General features: G+C 43.9%; 1 protein-coding gene and 1 pseudogene across 1 annotated transcript in view; one reads left to right on the top strand and one right to left on the bottom strand.

Moving 5' to 3' along the window:
• The window catches only part of GPR39 (G protein-coupled receptor 39), a 247,886-nt gene that overhangs the window by 103,177 nt on the left and 129,575 nt on the right, over positions 1-15,134 (top strand). The window lies entirely within an intron of this gene.
• LOC139439371 (heparan-sulfate 6-O-sulfotransferase 2 pseudogene) lies at positions 5,917-8,157 on the bottom strand (annotated as a pseudogene).

The following is a 15,134-nucleotide window of genomic DNA, read 5'->3' as shown; positions in this document are numbered from 1 at the left end:
GTAGCTTTGTAGTGGGTTTTAAAGCCAGGTAGTGTGATTCCTCCAATTTCATTTTTGTTTTTCAATATCTCTTTGGCTATTTGGGGCTTCTTTCCTTTCCAAATAAATTTCATAGTTAGTTTTTCTTGTTTATTAAATAATGCTGTGTTTATTTTTATTGGAATTGCATTAAACCTATAGATCAGTTTGGGTAGGATAAACATCTTAATGATATCCTCTTATGATAGTCTTTATTTTTGTGGAGTCAGTGGTGATATCCCCTTTCTCATTTCTTATTTTATGTATTTGTATCTTCTCTCTTTTTTTCTTTGCTATTCTAGGTAAGAGTTTGTCAATTTTATTGATCTTCTCAAAGAACCAGTTCTTTGTTTATTTTTTTCTAGTGCTTTTTTATTTTCTATTTCATTTAATTCTTCTCTGATCTTTGTTCTTTCTTTCTTTATTCTTCCTTTAGGGTTAGTTTTTTCGTTTGTTTTTTACTAATTCCTCCAAGTGTGCAGTTGGGTCTTTGATTTTTAGCTCTTTCTTCTTCTTTGATGTATGAATGTAAGGCTCTGAATTTCCCTCTCAGTACAGCTTTTGCTGCATCCCATAGGTTTTCATATGTTGTGTTGTCATTTTCATTGGTTCAAGGTAGTTACTGATTTCTTTTGAGATTTCCTCCTTGACCCACTGTTTGTTTAAGAGTGTGTTGCTTAATTTCCATATCTTTGTGCCTAATCTTGCTCTCTGGTCTTTGCAAATTTCCAGCTTCATTCCAGTTTGATCAGAGAAATTATTTTGTATGATTTCAGTCTTCTGAATTGAGACTTTTTCTGTGGCCTAGCATGTAGTCTGTCTTGGAGAATGACTCATGTGTGCTTGAGAAGAATGTATATCCTGCTGTATTTGGGTGTAATGTTCTGTATATGTCTATTAGGTTCAGATCCTCTAATATATTGTTCAAGTCTTTGTTTCTTTATTGATTTTCTGTTGAGATGTTCTGTCCAATGTTGATAATGGTGTATTAAAGTCCCCCACTATAAATGTAGAGGCATCTAGGCCTTCAGTTAGTTTTTCCAGTGTTTGCCTCACATATTTGGAGGCACCCTGGTTAGGAGCATAAATGTTTATGATTGTTCTTTCTTTTTGAAAGAATACCCGTTTTACTAATATGTAGTGTCATCTTGTCTCTCACAATTGTTTTACATTTAAAGTCTGTTTTGTCCAAAATTAATATAGCTATTCCTGCTCCCCCTTTTTTTTTTTTGGTTATTATTTGCTTGTGAGATTGTTTTCTAGCTGTTCACTTTCAACTCCTTGAATCCTTGGGTCTAAGATGGGTTTTTTGTAGACAGCAGACAGATGGGTCATATTTTTTTATCCATTCTTCCAATCTGTATCTCTTGTCAGGTGAGTTTAATCCACTGACATTCAGTGTTATTACTCTCAAGGAATTACTTACATTAGGCATATTTTCTTTGGATTTGTGTATGTCACATGTTGTTTTTATTTCTTTTTTGTCTTTTTAGTTGTTCTTATACTCTTCTCCAACTCTCCTTTTTTTTTCTTTCCTCATGCAGAACTCCTTTTAGTATGTCTTAAAGAGCAGGTTTCTTATTGGCATACTCTCTTAGTTTCTGTTTATCTGTGAATATTTTGAGCTCTCCGTCATTTTAAATGCCAGCTTTGCTGGCTCGAGTATTCTTGGCTAGGAATTTTTTTCTTTTAGTCATCACTGTCATATCCATTATCGTTTTGTGTATATTTAAAATTTCTTCTGTGTGCTTTCCAAGTGTTTTCTTAATATCCTTAATCTCTTCTTTCACTTCATTAAGTTGACCTGTGCTATTTGTTTGGAGAGCTTTGAGTAGTTGTTTGATGTTTTGCTCTTCTTCCTGGTTTTTAGTTTTTTTTATTGGATTGGGCCCTGTCTTCCTGATTATTGGTATGGTTTGTAATTTTTTGTTGCTATGTGGTCATCACTTTATCTTGATGGGTTTTTCTAGTTGATTAGCTTCTCTGTCTAATCCCTGGGTTTATTTACATGCTGTTTTTGTGTGTGTGTTAAGTCTTCTCTTTGACATTTGTTCTTCTTATTCTATTTCCTTGTTGTTGTCTAAGTTCCCTTGAAGGAAAAAGATTAGGGCCAGGGAAAGCAAAAGAGTTAAGAAAAGAAAAAGTAGTAGTATTGATAGTAATTGTCAGCGGAAGGACCATGTAAGACCTAGGAGAATAAATATTATATTCATGTAAGCTGTGTAGAGTTATAACAAGAAAGTGAAGTACCTACAATGAGATGGGGAAACTGAATATGGAGAAGAATATAGTATGAATTAAAGGGCCAGTGTGACCTGGAGAGAGGGAAAGAAAAATGAAAGGACAATAACATAAAGAGTGAATAAAACATAGAAAACAGAATAGAGGTGTTAGAAATAAAAAGCCAGAAAAATTGGAGGCTAAACAAAGAAAGGTGGAATGTGAAAGCAACAACAGAATATGGAAGATAGAAAGATGTAAAGGAAAGGGGATAGCATTGGTAGCCAAAATCAGTACACACAGAAAAAAAGAAATTGAGGATAAGGAAGCACAGCAAACAAGAAACACTGCCTGCAGCACCTAATAGAAAAAAAGAAGAACAAAAGTAAAAAAAGGGGGCAATGGGGGGATAAAGAGGAAGGAAAGGCAAGAAAACAAACAAAAAAACCCAGATAAGCTCTCAAGTAAGGAGTCCTCTTTGCAATTGAATAAACTTCTCAGGTGTCTGTCCTTCCCCCTTTCTCTCTTCCTCCCTTCCCTCTCTCCCAGGGCAGCAGGAAGCCCATGTGAGAGCTTCCCTCTGAGATTCAAATGGAACCCTGGTGAACCAACTCACCACAGAGAATAATGACTCTCAGTCTCTTTGAGAGAGAGCACACACACTTTGCAGTGAATCCTAAATATGCTGTTGGAAGCCTACCAAGCACGTCCTCCTGTCCCCCTCCCTTAGGTGTGTTGCACAGGATTAGTTAATTGCCTGACTCCACCTTTTCCCAGACCAATTTTCCCTATCTCAGGGCATTTCGGTAAATCGAGGAATGCCTCAGCAAATTGACCTCCCCTCTCTTCCTAGCCTCTCCCCAAGCCAGCTGACATGCTCCTCCAAGCTCAGAAAAGGGGGACTAACAATTGAACCTGCCCTCCTTGGGCCCCTCTGCACCCCTCACCAGAACCCTCCCGTTCTCGGAATTTGTCTGAGGCCGGTGGGCTAGGGGAATGCCAGGGTTCATTCCGGGAGCACTGAGTTCAGGGACTGCGGGCTCAGGGAGCGCAGGTTCAGGGAACGCGGGATATGGGGAATGCTGGATTCGGGGAATGCGGGGTTTGGGGAATGCTGGATTCGGGGAATGCGGGGTTTGGAGAATGCGGGTTCAGAGATTGCGGGAACAAGGGGCTCGGGAACGCCGCCCTGTGACTGGCAGTGTTCAGGGAATGCTGCGGCTATTAGCCCTAGGGGAAAGGTTTAGCCTTCGCACATCTTTGGGCACAAGTGCCAGAAACCCTCTGCTTTACCTTGAGCAAGCACTCCTTTTGTTGTGCTTTCTCCAGATTGATGTCCAGAATTCTCCTCCTTTGTGGGTTCCCAATACAATTCACTTGGGCAGGATTCTGTCCCCACTCAGCCGGTTTTTTGCAGGAGTGATGATGAGGGTGCAGTCACTCGGATGCCATCTTGCCCCGCCTCCTCTAATGTATTTTAATTGTATCCATTGTCTTTCATTCCCATAACCTCTGTTACTTTTCTTTGAAGGCTTTCAAATTGCCCTTTGTGCCACCCAGTTTTGTCTGCTTTTTTTTTTTTTTGTAATTTAAACTTTATTTTCTATCATTTGTTAAAATACACAAAATCAGTGAGTGGTTTGTAAAGCTCCACCATTGGACTGATGTTTACAGTTGAAATCATGGAATTTACATGATAATGACAAAAAGGTATATTTATAACATCCCCTATATACAATAATCAGCATAGGTAAAGAAAATGCATTTAATCTCTGCAAACCATGTACAACATAGCAATTACACAAGATTTTTTTTTCTAGGAACAAGCTTTTCTGCTGGCTTATGCTCCATCCTGCTTTCCCACAGTTGCTATCAACTTTAAGAACAAGTATTTTCAATTAAAACTAAACAATACTGAGATTCCGTAGTCATCTATAGAATGCTTATTTTAAAAACACACTGTACACAAAATAGTTTTACTTCAAAATACTTTGACTTCAATTTGTTTGATTTTTAAAAATTCCTTCCAGTTTTTCAGTTCCCTCACAGCCCAAGGCTACATTAGTTACACAAAACAAAATGTTGATATACCTATACAATTGTAGAGTCAAGAATATCTATTTTTAAACTCAAATACTCAGATTGTTGTCCTGCTTGTGACCATAGTATTACAGATGGAACCAGATCATGCAGTTGAGCAGATCATACAAGATGTGACTTTATGGTCACACCTCTGAGCATACCTCTCCTGAAAACAAATGCCATTGCTAGTCGTCTTATAGACTGTGGTTGATTGTCATGGGGTTAATGTAAGTTCTTACAAAAATATAGCAAAACCTGTAAAAATGGAAACTGCCCAGAATCATGATGCTTCATAGCACCATGAGCCACATAGTTTTTTATTTTACCTTGCTCAATTCATAATTGATTTCTTGAAACTATTTTTTGCCAAATCACTCTCCTCAATGCATATGCTCATGGCACATAACCACACTGCCAAACACTCTTTCCTTTTGTTTTTTCTTAATACAAAATCTGGTAGAAGGGCTAACCCAAAGTATTGAGGTATACCTTTTAGTGTTACTGAATAACTCTGGATGTCCTAATGCTTATTCTACTATTTTTTTCCCTCTTGTAATAGTCTAGAATCTGTCAACCTCAAAAAAGAACTAGTAGGCTAGAAATAGCCACCTCAACCGAAAACATTGCAATAAACATGTATAAAAAGTAAATAAACAGTTCACATTCAGGTTCAGTTTTCTTTGATCAAGAATAAATTCAGTCAGTCTTTTTAGACACATTTTCCTGTTCAAGAGTTTCTTGATAAGGACTTTATTCCACGAACATTGATAAGACAAATCTGTAGAAAGTCCAACTCTTATCCAGGATTATATACCACAACGAATTCAACAACACACCAGTTAGATAATGAAGAAAGATTCTATAAATGCGTTTGTTTGGAATGAGTACAACTTGAAGAATTAATGAAAAGTAGTACCAAAATATTCTAGAATAGTTGAAATTATAGTGTTGTGAAAATGTCTGGAAATTAAATCTTTACATTGGTATTCCAATTAGTAAAGAAAAGTTGTTTTGTTTCATATAAAATGTACTCTGCTTAATACTTTTAAACAGCAGAAAGTAGAAAAAGTTTAAAAATTTAAACATCTCTTAAATAACAAAAAGGAGTTGAAAAGCCAATGTTTTTTACATAAATCCCCTCATATTGTGAGAGAAATTTCTCATTTTCCTCAATTTTGTAAAATTTCCCATCCGTTATTCTATTTAAATGATTCTTTGTTAAAATTGAAGATAATAAAAGCTTTCACGTCTCATTTTATTTATTTTGTTTTATTCGTTTGCCTCCAAGATTGCATTTTAACAGTGTATCATGAATAATTTAAAATCCATTTCTTAGCAGTAAGTTAAACAGTAGCATTCTGTTTTCACTTTGTCTCTGTAACTAATTTAAGAACTTCTTAAAATATCTAAGTGGCAATTTCTGGTGAGTCTATTTGGCTTTTGGATGGCATTCATAGTCCAACAAACTCAAGAGAGACAATTTAATTACATACTGAGGTTGGTTTTACCTGTGCACGGTATCCCATTCCCTTGAAAGGAGACATCTTTTTAACTTCCCAAATGAAGGAAGCAGGACGCGTTTGGACTCCTCATCTTTTAAGATCTGTCACATTTTTCTGGAGCTTTGGGAGACAGTGCCAGCGTCACCGCGCCTGCTCTGGGTCTGGCTCCAGCCTCTGGCGGTCCCTGCGTCTCCTTCTCGTTCAAAGTCCTTCTTGAACTCTGAGTCTCGGTCAGATGGTGATTTGGCTTCTGGCACGGATTCTGGCTCTCGCCCTGACTCTGGCTCTGGGAATGGGTCTGAAGGAAGCATCCCTTCAGAAATTTGCTTTGTTCCTGAGGCTCCTATCTGGCTTCCTGATGTTCTTTCTGACTCATAAACTGATTCCCCTGCAAAAATTGTAAAGCCTAGCTGTATAATTCCACATCCAGAAAATCCAGTCCTTCGGCACGTTTTTGGATTTCCACACTGATTTCTACACTAGGTGCCCTAGTGGTATTATATTGGGTAAATGGTGAAATAAAATTCATGTTAAAGGTTTTCTCAAACAGATACTGATCTTGCACTGAAATTCAGTGAGGCCAGAGAATGCCATGTGCTTCAGATTTGATTTGGCGTTTTCCAAGTGGACCTTGTTTCTTTACTTTTTGGTCTTTACAGAGAGGTTGAAGCAGCTTATGGGGGTCAGGTCTGAGAACATGATACCTGGCAGTTGTTGGCTAGGTTAGAGGAACAGTCCTCAAAGTCCTTGAATTGTTTGAGGAGGCAGCGAGACCAGTCATTCCCAGTGGGAAGCTCGTCAGAGGTTGGGAGCCTTCCATTGCAGACATGCAGGGACACTTTCCATGTTGTCCCTCTCTGGACATGCCTCCACTTGCTCAAGTGCCAGGACACCAGGTCTCAGAGAATGATGATGTCGCTGAAGTTCCTGGACAGTCTCAGCATGATGCTTTGCTTGCGTCCACCGTGGCGGCACGCAGCTGGTGAGCTTGGTCAAGTCAGCCTGTAGTCTGCAACTCCAGCTCATGGAGAACCTGCAGCAGAGGCAGGTCTTCCACTTGCTGGACCAGTGGTAAGTACATTTCTTCTGACCCACGCAGCACTCGCACAGCTGGATGTCGTGCACCAGGTGGAAGCTGAAAGTGGTGCCTGAGTCTTCTGGATGTGTGGGAACATATCAGGTCATTGCCCTTGATGTCAAAGTCTGCCTTGCTCAAGAGGTCGCCACGGCTGAAATTGTGGTGGGGCACAAACCCGGCAGAGCTCTCATCTTCCAAGTGGAAGCGGGATGTCTGCAGGCAGAGGAACTGGCACTATGTGCTGGTATACATGTAATGGAGGATGATCATGACAATTAGAAAAAGCATCACCAAAGCTAGCAGCAGCTTGGTGGGTTTCTCATCCATGTTCTTGTCACTGGCCAGGGAACCAAAAATCTTGGAGAATACTGTACTGAGTACCTGCTTCAGCAGGTGGCCCAGGTGGCCAGGCCCCTACTGAGCAGGGCCCAGAGGAGGGAGCTTAGGTCTCAGTGTCACCTGAGGCTGTGCATCCTTCGGTAGCAGCCTTGGGGCAGCAGTGTGAAAAGTGGGGTGCATGGGGCTCCTGCTGGAGCAGATGACACCGTTAGGGGATCATCCAGGAATGGCTGAGAGTTGAATCCCCCAGTGTCCTCTTAATATCCTTTATCTCTTTAGTAATATTTGTTTCAACTCCTTGAATTGATTTAGGAGATTGGGTGTTTACATTGATTGTCTTAAATCTCGTGTCTCATCAGGATTTTCCGTTTGTTCCATTGGCTGGGCCACCTCTTCCTGTTTCTTAATATGGCTTGTAATTTTATGCTGATGTTTAGATACCTGAATATGTTGGTGAACTTACCCTAACCTTCAATTTCTCTATTGCCTAGTGGTTTTGCTTCTTGGCTGTTCTTTGATTTTGGGTTCAACTTATTCTAAGTGTTTAAAATTTTCCAGCTAAAGTTATCAAAATAGGGTTAGCAACTCATTAATGGAGCTCAGAACCGATCAAAGGGGTCCAGCTCGAGAGATTCCTGAAAGTGGTTTTTCTCCTTGCAGTTTCACAGCTGGCCAGCAGATGGCACTCATTGGCAATTCTTTCTTTGTAGGTGTCTCCACTTTCCCAAGATTCTGGTCTGGCCAGAGCTAAGATTCAAAGTCGGCTTTGCTGGCCAAACTCACTGAAGCTAAACTATTCTCTGCCCTCTCCTTCACCCTTCCTCTTCCCAGGAAGACATCTGTTCCCTTCTCAGTTGGCTGTAGTGAGCCACAGGTTTCATCCAGGCTGTTCACCTTGAGGGTGGGGGATGGTGCCATTCCTGGTCATGGGGGCAAGTGACTCACAGTTTTTATTTTGGCCTCTTCATCTCTCTGTCCCTCACCCACCTCAAGGATGTGCAGCACTCTCCTGGTCTGCAGATCCCCAAGCAGCCCCCTCAGACAGCTTTTTGCCCTTCCTCAACTGTTTTTGTGAGAGTTCAGCCCTGCCTATCTACTCCAATGTCATCTTCCCAGAAGTCTCCATAAATAAATGTTTTTCTCTGTTGGAAGAATTGATAAAATTCTGGTATGATACCACTTACTGTCCTTCCTGCAAAGATGGCAAGAGAGAAACAAATTTCCATTCCATTGACTTTTCTTCCTTTCTCTCCTTTATTTCTCTTTCTTAGAACAAGTTCTGCTGTATATCTATGATGGGTGAACTTTTTAATTTAAAAAGTCAGATATTGATGTGGGTATGTAGAAGCTATTGGCACATCCTTAGGGTTTTTCTTACTGTATTACAAATTTATTGGTTTAATAATTGACTTATATTCTGAACTTTGAAACAATTGGTATTTTCCTGAGTCTTAATAATCAGGCTTTAACATATTATCTCAGTGAAGACTTGATCAATGTCTTTACTGAGAAAATATGTTACGACCTAGTTCATTATCATCTATTATAATGTTCTTGGTCAATAATCGTAATTTTTATTGTAATTAATGAAAGCTGGTTTTTCCTCTTTTGCAGAGTGTTGTAAATTCAGATGTACAAGATTTTGTAGGATCAAGGTGTCACACATAATGGCACATTCAGCTGGATTTATCTCTCTCTCCAATTAGGGGACAATCAAGCTCAAATTAATTTAGCTGACACCTATTAATGAGTAACAGCAAAGTGAGAGCACTATAAAAATTGTTATTGAATTTTATTTTCTTCAACTTGAACCCTGATGCACCATCGAGATAATGCATTTTTGAGGTCTGGTGGTAAGAGACCTTGAGGGTTCTCGAATTTGCCCCGACAGTAGACTTCACGACAGCTCCATTTCTGGGGTAGAACAACACAGGATGGGTTTCCTCTACTGACTGATTCTTGATGGTTATCATTCTGAGTGAATTCTGTGGTCTAGGCCATTGTCTGATATTAAGGTGATGCAAGCCACATTGCAATTTAAAATTCTCTAGTAGGTACATTTTTTTTTAAACTGTGAAAAGAAACAGCTGAAATAAAATTTAACTTATTTAACTTAGTGTATCCCAGATACCATTTTTGCAACATGAAATGTTCCCTAGCTAGTTTACATTCTTTTTCGTACTAGGTCTTCGTAATCTGGTGTGAAATTCACATTTCTAGGACAACTCAATTCAGACTAGGCCCCTTTCAAGTGACCAATAGCCTCAGGAGACCAGGGGCTGCCCTCCTGGGTGGTGCAGGTCTAGACTCACTGTGGTTGAAACTACCTTCACCAGCCCCTGGAGAGTTTGCAGGTTGGGGGTGTGGTAAGCGGGGGCTTTGGGTTCTCAGTGGCGGTAAAGAATAGCCAAAACGCAGCAGCAGGAGAAGATTCTACATTTTCATTTTCACTGTTAGTCTTGGAAGTCCTTGGCAAATTTACAGTCTCTCTGAATTGGGTTACAGCTCCTGTCAGCACCCCCTTTCCACACTCATAACGGTGCTTGGATCCTCATAAATATCCCGTCGCCTCGTTATCAGAGCTTGGCTTCACCAATTGCGGCCTCATAAAAAACAAAGTTGTTGTTTTTTTATTATTATTTGTTGCCATGAAAAAAATGAACATTTTTATTTTTTTTTTGAAGCCCGTGGCTTTGGTCTCTGACAGAGCCTGCAGCATATTGTCAAGGATATGTTTGTGGCCTGAGGAGCTGTTGAGGGTTTTATCTCAGTGGCAGTGTTCCTGCAGAAAGTGCAGACTTAAATCTGGCAGAATGTTTTAATTGTTTAACGTTATGAAAGTTTAATAGGGATGCTGAGGCGTGAGGCAAGGACTCCATTTTTCACTGAACTTGATTACTGCAAACTAGGAGACAGCGTGCAGGGAGCTGGGAGGTCGGCTGTTTGCATGGCTAGGAGACCCCTACCCTCTAGTGAAATGGGGTGCCAGGGAGAAGAGGAGGAGGGAGAAAGGCCCTGCCCCGCTGCCCACGTGGGGGTTCCCAGCTCCCTGCCGTTAGCTGGGGCAGGGGTCTCGGGGGCAGGATCCCATCACGGCCATTTCCACCCTTGCTTCGCTGCTGGCGCGCGTCTGCAGGCTCCTCCCTGGCCTTCCTGTCTCCAGCCACGTGCTCCCCAAATCATCCTCGCGGGAGCCGTCTGTCTAAGAGGCAAATGGGCCCCTCTCACTCATGGCTGAAATCCGTCAGCGGCTCCCCGTTGCCCCTGCGCTGGAGATGGTCTGCCTCTTGATCCGCAGGCTGTCCTGCAGCCTGGCCCCTGCCGACCCCCTGGTCTCCCTCTCTTTCTCCCACTTCCTGCTGATGTATCAGTTATGCTCCTACAACACAGCAGCCCCACGGCCCTCGGACCCAGTGCTTTCTTCCCCCAAGACTTTTTTAGTCCAGCTCCTCTCGCAAGACTCTCTTCAGGCTCTGTCTGCTCCAGGAAGCCGTCCCCAAGCCGCCGCCATCCCACGCGGGGCAGGTGAAACGCCCGGGCTCCTCCGCGCCACGGCCACTGCGGCGCGTCACCACGCACGCCTCGGCGTGATGCGGCGCGTGCGCCTGTCCTCTCTCGCCGGAGCCATCTTGGAAAGCCTCCTCCCGGTCAGGATCTGACATGCGTAGTAGGTGGTCTGGGCGTGTCTGCTGATGGACTGGGACTGTCCCCTGGGACAGGTTCCGGGGCCTCAAGGCACTGCCTTTTCCATCCGCTCTGCTGGCAGGTGAGCCGCGGCCTCTGTGAGCTCTGGGGGAGGCTGAAGCCAGGCACCCATTCCAACTCAAGATGGGGCTGATGAGAAGCTGAGTTTTCAGCTCAACTCCCGGCTTTTGATCCTGTCATAGCCAGGGGCCGCATCCCACGCTGTGCACGGCAATGAGCGTGCATGGCTCTGGTTGGCTTTGAGGGGGCCTTTAAGGAACGAATGATATCTAGTAGGCAACTACCATCCCGACTTTCTAGTGTCTTCCTGTGCATTCGATTTTACTCTCCACATAGCACTAACACTCTCTGAAATCATCTTGTCTAACTATTTACTTGTTGGTTGGCTGTGTCCACCACTAGTCCTCTCCATGAGAAAAGGGGTCTCGTTTGACATGTCTCTGACTCAAACCACAGAGGTACGTCCCCACCACCACCGTGCTTTCAGATCCAGAATGAAAATCGTCAGTTTGACTCCCCAGTGGGATACTTGGAAGAGTTTCCCAAAGGTCATGCAGATGTTTTGTACACAATTGATTTGACTGTGCTGGCCTCCTCGTCTCTCTCTCTCTGGGATCTTCACCTTTTTTTTTCTCTTGTGGAACAAATTAACCAACATGACACTGGATACTGATTAGCAATTTGTACAGCAATAAAAAAAAATTGGCAGAACTCCATTGTTTTGCTATTTAATTCTTAATTTGCATTTTAATGTACTGTGTCTACATCCCGATTATGGGGTTTCTTCTTCTGTGTACATCTCTAATGGAACAAAGGACTCTCTCGCCACTCTCCCCAAATAATTATGAATACCTAAAGGTTACTTGCATGACTCAGTCATTTTATAACTTGAGTTGAGAATATTTACGGCTCTTCCTCCTTGCCAGTGTGATCCAGCATGGGGCGTGGGCTTCTCCCTCCAGAGCCTTTCTGTGGCCGCTGCACGCTGGGGGTGGGGAGTCCCCGTCCTGCCCGGAGGCCACTTCCGTTCCGTTCTATGGCGCATCGTCCTCTCCTCGGGGCAGCCCTTCACCTTTCGGGGCTTGCGTGTTAACCTGTGCTTCTGCGCACAGAGTTCTTCCTCCCTAATGAGATCGTGTGTTTATTTGTCTTCCGGGAGTTCTGGAGGGGGTGGGGACTTGATCCCATCTGTCCCTGTCTCCCTGGAGCCCCTCGAGAGCTTGGTAGGCATCAATAAATGTTTCTGTGCTGAACATGAAGAACTGAGTAATCATGAAAGCCAACTTCCAAGCGTAATTTATATTACGGGCACTGCTCTTAGTTGCTTTTGATATACGAATGCAGGTAATCTGTACAACTGCCCTATGGAGCGGGTACTATTGCCCTGATGTGATGTAGGAGGAACCTCGGCCAGAGACAGAGATTCCCAGCACGAGGGCACAGCAGGGTGGAGCCCAGGCTGCAGATGCCGGCGGTCAGGCTCCTGCAGATCCCCGCAGCTCTGCTCCTGCAGATCCCTGCGGTCTAACTCCTGCAGATCCCCGCAGCTCTGCTCCTGCAGATCCCTGCGGTCTAGCTCCTACAGATCCCCGCGGCCGGGCTCCCGCAGATCCCCGCAGCCTGGCTCCTGTAGATCCCCGCTGCTCTGCTCCTGCAGATCCCCACGGCCTAGTTCCTACAGATCCCTGCTGCTCTGCTCCTGCATATCCCCCTGGCCCGGCTCCTGCAGATCCCCACAGCCCTGCTCCTGCAGATCCCCGCTGCTAAGGCTCCTGCAAATTCCCGCGGCCTGGCTCCTGTGCTGGGCTGCCTTCTGAGCTGGCCGGAGCCACCGTTTGTTTCTCTTGCACTGGGGCCTGGAAGCAGAGCCTCCCTCTCTCTGACTCAGTGTCCCCCTTTGAAGTGCTCGTGGGAACATCAACCCTCCTCCCTCGACTCCAGCAACTGTCAGAGCAGAAATAAGTGCAAGTAGCAGCAAGCTGGCCTCATGCGCATCTGCCTTGGTGGCCGGGGATGCCTGGCAGAGGCCAGGTCGGGATGTCGGGGAGAAAAGCCTCCTCCTGCTTCCCTGACACCTGTGCCTGTGGCTGCCGACAGCCCAGGGAAAGGAGGTGTCACTGCTCTTAGTTTTATGTGTCGCCTTGGCTGGGCTGTGGTGTCCAGCTGTTGCCGTGGCAGACTGGCCTCGTTGTTGCGGTGGAGGTTCTCCGATGAGTAGCCTCTACGGCCAGCTGACCGGAAGACAAGGAGATGGCCCCCTTAAGGGGTGGGCACCGGCCCCCAGTTGGAGGTCTTGCATGCAAGGAACTGAGGGTCTCAGAGCTCAGGAATTCTACCCCAAGACTACATCCTCCTGGCATTCCCGAGTTTCCATTCTAAGGAATTTGGACTCAAGAACTCGACACCATTCTCAGGGGAATTTCTAGCCTCTGTCTTGCCCTGCAATTCAGGCTTGCCAGCGCTCACCACTCATAATCTCTTTCTATTTATATGCACACACTCATTCGTGTGGTCCTTATATAAATTTCATATATATGTATGCACACACATATAAATAATACACATATACACAGACACTTCCTGTTCTGTTTTGCTGGAGAAGCCCGCCTAATGTGCCCCCACAGGCCAGCGCCTCTGAAGAACCTGCTATAGGTCTAATGGGGAGAGGATTGGTCTGGAGGCAGGGCTTGTGTGTGCCCCACCTACCCACTCTGACAAGTCACCCTGAGCCATCTTTACTCTGGAAAAAAGCAGGTGCCACTTAGATACTGGGAGGCAACACTTGTCACAAATTTCACAGAGCAGGGTTTTTTAAAAAGGAGACTGAACTAGGTCCTTACTTACTTATTTTGCCAAGTAAGAACATTAAAAATGGAAAAAAGAAAATAAAAAGACCATCCCTCGTCACCATCATTTTAGAAGCATGAAAGCATTTTACCTCCCTAAAATATAAATGAAGACGGTCTTGGAAAAAAAGGAAGACTCCATTAAATTGAGTTCAGAAGGCTAACTTAATGCAAAACTCCCATTGTCCTTGTTTTGTTCAGTTCAGCTTGGAACTGTGAAAATATTTTCAGTCATTGAGAGCCAGCTCTGGGGAGCTAGATGCAGGAAAAAAAAAAACAGAGGACCCCATGGCTAGCTCTGCTGTCTACTACTTGTGACCTCGGGCAATTTATTTAGCATCTTTGATCTTTGGTGTCCTTTTCTATGAATGAAGGTGATAATAGCTACTTCTCAGGTCCTGTGTGAAGCATGCCCAGCACCAGGGGGCGTGGCAGGGGCCTTGCTTTGAGTTGTTTCAAACAGTGGTTAGCCAAGCCTGGTCCCTGGACCCCAGAGCCAGCGTTAGCATCCCCTGGGAGCTTGTGAGAAATGCACATTATTCAGCTCCACCCCAGAGCAGCTGAATCACAGCTGCCGGGTGGAGCCCAGCAACCTGTGCTCTGAGCCTGCTCCAGGTGACTCTGCAGTAGGCTCAAGAGGGAGCACCACTGTTCTAGCCGCATCTGCCCCCTGAATTATGGGCCTGACTTGGGAGGAGGCAAATGGAGAGAGGGCCTTGTGTCCATGCTAAGTACCCAGCTCAGGCTGCTTTTTAAAAAAAAAAAATTTAAATAAAACTTTCAAAATTAAAGTTAATAGGTCACATAGAATGTTACATTAAAAAAAACGTTAACTTATACGGAAGGTTCAATGCGGATCAGCAGAATATCCATGTCTACATAAAATACCATGACTTTAAAATGCTGTTTGACCTAAAGTAAGGGGGAAATGGAAAGGAGAAATGAGTTTATATGGCTACGAGTTTCTAAAAAAGAGTCTGGAGGCTGGCAGAAGGTTTGCCCTCATGCACAACTGAGCAGAGTCAGAGAGACAGATAAAGCAGATACAACCCCCAGATATTGGTTCCTTTGAGGGCTAAAGAGACCCACGGGAGTTATGGTCATGGCCGATGGGGTTAACTACCAGGGCAGATGGCCCCTCTTTGGAAATGGTGTTTATGTGTGATGAATCTGGACTCAGATGGGATCTCCCTTCATAAGACTTTCATGCTAATGTGCTGGAGGTGCAGTTAATGTTGGGGTTTAAGATATATTTAGGGGATATGAATCTCTGGACTGACAATGTGATAGCCAGATCCTGAGCCTCAACAGACTCCAGCACCTACAATCTGATTTATTGGACTT

This window comes from Dasypus novemcinctus, chromosome 7, assembly GCF_030445035.2.
Source record: "Dasypus novemcinctus isolate mDasNov1 chromosome 7, mDasNov1.1.hap2, whole genome shotgun sequence".
Classification (NCBI taxonomy): domain Eukaryota; kingdom Metazoa; phylum Chordata; class Mammalia; order Cingulata; family Dasypodidae; genus Dasypus; species Dasypus novemcinctus.
The sequence above is the reverse complement of the archived record's forward strand: the minus strand, read 5'-3'. Positions and strand labels throughout refer to the sequence as shown.